A 5,000-nucleotide genomic window follows, 5' to 3' on the forward strand; every position below is an offset into this window, starting at 1 on the left:
GGCGCGGCCGGGGCCTGGGCGCGGGCGCGCGCGCCAGGCGCGCAGCGCGGCCGTGGCCTGGGCGCGGGCGCGCGCGGCCGCGTGCGGCTGGGGCTCATGGGCGCGGCTTGGGCCGCGCATGGGCATGCCATGGCTTTGGCACGCTGGGCACCGTCTTGGCCGACCTTGGAGGCACTTGGCCAAGCATTGGAGGCCTTGGCTTGGCCTAGGCTTGGCCAAGTGTGAATGGGCTTGGCCTATTGCGAAGAGTCACGGCAAAGGTTCGACCGAAGCTCGCGGCGCCCCGGACGGAGCCGGGCCGCTCCCGCCTTTGCCGCGGCGCACGGGCGCCGCCGCCGTCCGGCCGTCGCGGCGGCCGCGCACGGCACTTCGGCTTCCTCCGTCGGCCCTCCCGGGACGCGCGACCCGTGCGACCGGGACGCGCATCCCGTGCGACCGGGACGCATGTCCGGGCGGTTCCCGTTTGCAACGCTCCTCGGTACTTTGGAACGCTTGGGGTGGGCTTTGGGCGGATGCCCCGCTGGGGTGGTAGGGAGGGGGGGCTGCTGCCGCCGCGGCGGGCCTTCCGCTCCACTCCGCACAAGCCCGCCGTGGGCACTCGCTGCGGGCGTGCCCGGCACCGTTCGTCCTCGAGGGATTCGGCCCGTCGGCTCGCTCGGATGGGCCACGCGCAGCGGGCCCACGACGGAGCCGGCACGCTCCTTCTGCTGGCGCGGCGCTCGGTCTACGCCTCCGGCCGGCCGTTGCGGCGGCCGTGCACGGCGCTTCGGATCGGTCGGCCCGTCGTCCCGTCCCTGACGAAGTTTTCGCGGCCGCGCGCGCGCGGAGTTGGATCGGCCTTACTTGGTCCGATCCTTCGCCCTCGCATGTTGCGTGGGCTCGGTCCCGTCCCGTTCGGTGAAATCTTTGTCCGCTCTGGTGCGTCCCTGTGGGTTCCTTTGTCGGTTTTGCGGGTTCGGCCGGGCCTTCCGTGCCGGCCCGTCGGCTCGCTCGGATGGGCCCCGCGGAGTTGGCCCACGACGGAGCCGGCACGCTCCTTCCGCTGGTGCGGCGCTCGGTCTATTCCTTCGGTCGGCCCTTGCGGCGGCCGTGCGCGGTGCTTCGGATCGGTCGGCCGGTCTTCCCGTCCCTCATGAAGTGTTCGCGGCCGCGCGCGCGCGGAGTTGGATCGGCCTTACTTGGTCCGATCCTTCGCCCTCGCATGTTCCGTGGGCTCGGTCCCGTCCTGTTCGGTGAGGGAGGGCGGCCCCGAATCTTTGTCCGCTCTGGTGCGTCCCTGTGGGTTCCTTTGTCGGTTTTGCGGGTTCGGCCGGGCCTTCCGCGCCGGCCCGTCGGCTCGCTCGGATGGGCCCCGCGGAGTTGGCCCACGACGGAGCCGGCACGCTCCTTCCGCTGGTGCGGCTCTCGGTCTACGCCTCCAGCCGGCCCTTGTGGCGGCCGTGCGCGGCGCTTCGGTTCGGTCGGCCGGTCTTCCTGTCCCTCACGAAGTGCTCGCGGCCGCACGCGCGCGGAGTTGGATCGGCCTTACTTGGTCCGATCCGTCGCCATCGCATGTTGCGTGGGCTCGGTCCCGTCTCGGTGAAATCTTGGGCCGCTTTGGTGCGTCCCTGTGGGTTCCTTTGTCGGTTTTGCGGGCTCGGCGCCGGGCCTTCCGCGCCGGTCCGTCGGCTCGCTCGGACGGACCGTGCGCAGGTGGTCCCCGACGGAGCCGGCACGCTCCTTCCGCTGGCGCGGCGCTCGGTCTATGCCTCCGGCCGGCCCTCGCGGCGGCCGTGCGCGGCGCTTCGGTTCGGTCGGCCGGTCGTCCCGTCCCTCACGAAGTTCCTGCGGCCGCGCGTGCGTGGAGCGGGATCGGCCTTACTTGGTCGGATCCGTCGCCCTCGCCTGTTGCGGGGGCTCGGTCCCGTCCCGTTCGGTGAAAGCTTTGCCCGCTCTGGTGCGTCCCCGTGGGTTCCTTTGTCGGTTTTGCGGCCTTGGCGGCGGGCCTTCCGTGTCGGCCCGTCGTGGGCCCGCTGCGCGTCCGTGCGCGGTGCTTCGGATCGGTAGGCCCGTCGTCTGGGTCCCTTACGAAGCTTTGCGCGACCGCTCCTTTGTCGCCGGTCCCCTGTTAGGGCTGACCGAGCCCTCCGTTCGCCCCCTGGCCCGTCGCATGGGCCCCCGGCGCCTCCGCGGCGCCCCACCGAAAACTGTCACGACGCGCATCCAGCGCCGACGAGGTCGCAGGTTACGTGCGGCAGCCGGGGGGCTAGGCCGAGCGGCGGCGGGCCCGCCCACGGACGGGCGCGGGGAGGAGCGCAGCCGGCACGCGGCGCGGAGCGGCGGCGGCATGCCGCCGGGCGGCCGTCGGCTCAACCGTGCCCGAGTCCCGCGGGCACCGCGTCGCCCGGCCGGCGCGAGCGGCGGCGGGCCCGCCCGCGGACGGGCGCGGGGAGGAGCGCAGCCGGCACGCGGCGCGGAGCGGCGGCGGCATGCCGCCGGGCGGCCGACGGCTCAACCATGCCCGAGTCCCGCGGGCACCGCGTCGCCCGGCCGGCGCGAGCGGCGGCGGGCCCGCCCGCGGACGGGCGCGGGGAGGAGCGCAGCCGGCACGCGGCGCGGAGCGGCGGCGGCATGCCGCCGGGCGGCCGACGGCTCAACCATGCCCGAGTCCCGCGGGCACCGCGTCGCCCGGCCGGCGCGAGCGCACGAGGGCGGGAGGCAACCGGGCGGCGCCTGCGGAACCGGATGCGACGGCCGGCGCGGCACGGCCCCGACGGGTCCGCACCGAAGACCAGCGCGGTGCGGATCGACCGCTGATGAGGTCAGAGGTTACGTGCGGCAGCCGGCCGGCTGGCCCGAGCGGCGGCCGGCACGCGACGGGGATCGAGCGGCCCCGACGGCTTGCAGCCGGGCGGCCGACGGCTAGGCCGTACCGGAGTCCCGCGGTCGTTCGGGCGAAGGGGCGCATGCTGCGGGAAAGGCCTGCGGCGGCGAACCGTCCGCCCGGCCGGCCAAGCCTTCCGCGGCGGCGCGCACGTGGCGGCGCGGCCGAGATGACCGAGCGAAGCCCCGGCGATGGGCGGCGCGCACGTGTCCGTGCGGCCGAGATGACCGAGCGAAGCCCGGGCGGCGCCCGCCGTGCGCCCTGCCGGATCGCGCCTTCCGCCGGCGCGCAACGCCGGTCCCGCGTTCCGGCCGCGGGAGAGGCCTGCGTCGGCGAACCGTCCGCCCCGCCGGCCGAACCTTCCGCGGCTGCGCGCACGTGTCCGTGCGGCCGAGATGACCGAGCGAAGCCCCGGCGACGGGCGGCGCCCGCCGTGCGCCCCGGCGGATTGCGCGGCCCGCCGGCGCGCAACGCCGGGCCCACGTTCCGGCTGCGGGAAAGGCCTGCGGCGGCGAACCGTCCGCCCCGCCGGCCGAACCTTGCGCGGCGGCGCTTACGTGTCCGTGCGGCAGAGATGACCGAGCAAGCTCCGGCGATGGGCGGCGCCCTCCGTGCGCCCCGCCGGATCGCCAGCGAGCGGCGAGCGTCCGGGCGGGCCCCTTTCGCAACTTCCCTCGGTACTCTAAACACCCCTTGCCTCTCGGTCTTCCCCCCGACCCTCTCGGTATTTGCTCGGATATGTGCATGCATCGTCCCTCGTCGCCTTCGGTTATCCTCCCCGGGGTGGGCTTTGCGCCGACGCGCCAACGGGGTGGTAGGGGGGCTGCAGCCGCGGCCGCCGCGTTTCGCCATCCGCGCGTGCGCCGCCGGATCCGAGTGGAGGTCGCGGGCGACTCGTCGATGCTTGTACTAGGGGCGCATGCCGGCAGCCCCCCGCGGGGTGCGGGACCCCCGATCGGCGTGCGAGGGACGGGCGTCCGGGCGGGCCCCGTTTCCAACTTCCCTCGGAACATTAAAACCCCCCGACCCCCTCGGTCTTCGCTCCGGCCCTATCGCTATTGCTCGGATATGTGCATCCACCGTCCCTCGTTGCCTTCGGTTATCTACCCCAGGGTGGGCCTTGCGCCGATGCCCCGATGGGGTGGCAGGGGTGGGGCTGCCGCGGCCGGCGCGTTTCGGCATCCGCGCTTGGGGGCTCGGACCCGAGTGGAGGTCGCGGGCGGCTCGTCGATGCCTGCACCGGGAGCGCATGCCGGCAGCCCCCCGCGGGGCGCCGGACCCCCGATCGGCGTGCGATGGACGGGGGGAGGGGCGGGCCCGGTTTGCAAATTCCCTCGGTACTTTAAAATCTCACGGCCCTGTCGGTGCTCCCTCCGGCCCTATCGCCACTGCTCGGATATGTGCATCCACCGTCCCTCGTTGCCTTCGGTTATCTACCCCGCGGTGGGCTTTGCGCCGATGCCCCGATGGGGTGGCAGGGGGGCACGCTCTAGGCCGTGCCACGGGGCGCGGGCGCCGGCGCCGTACGTCCCTCGCGGCGGCCGTGAGCGGCACCTCGGCTTGCTCGGTCTGTCCTCCCGGGACGCGCGACCCGTGCGACCGGGACGCGCATCCCGTGCGACCGGGACGCGTGTCCGGGCCGTTCCCGTTTGCAACGCTCCTCGGTACTTTGGAACGCTTGGGGTGGGCTTTGGGCGGATGCCCCGCCGGGGTGGTAGGGAGGGGGGGCGGCTGCTGCCGTGGCGGGACTTCCGCTCCACTCCGCACAAGTCCGTCGCCTCGCGGCGGGCGCGCCCGGCACCGTTCGTCCCCGAGGGAGCCGGCACGCGCCCGCCGAGGCCCCGGCGCATGGGCGCCGCCGCCGGCCGTCCGCGCGGCGGCCGTGCGCCGGCTTCCTCCGTCGGCCCTCCCGGGATGCGCGACCCGTGCGACCGGGACGCGCATCCCGTGAGACCGGGACGCGTGTCCGGGCCGTTCCCGTTTGCAACGCTCCTCGGTACTTTGGAACGCTTGGGGTGGGCCTTGGGCGGATGCCCCGCCGGGGTGGTAGGGAGGGGGGGCTGCTGCTGCCGCGGCGGGACTTCCGCTCCACTCCGCACAAGTCCGTCGCCTCGCGGCGGGCGCGCCCGGCACCGTT

Source organism: Phoenix dactylifera, chromosome 10 (assembly GCF_051530095.1).
Source record: "Phoenix dactylifera cultivar Ajwa chromosome 10, Ajwa_hap1_PhDact_Kaust_v1.1, whole genome shotgun sequence".
NCBI lineage: Eukaryota > Viridiplantae > Streptophyta > Magnoliopsida > Arecales > Arecaceae > Phoenix > Phoenix dactylifera.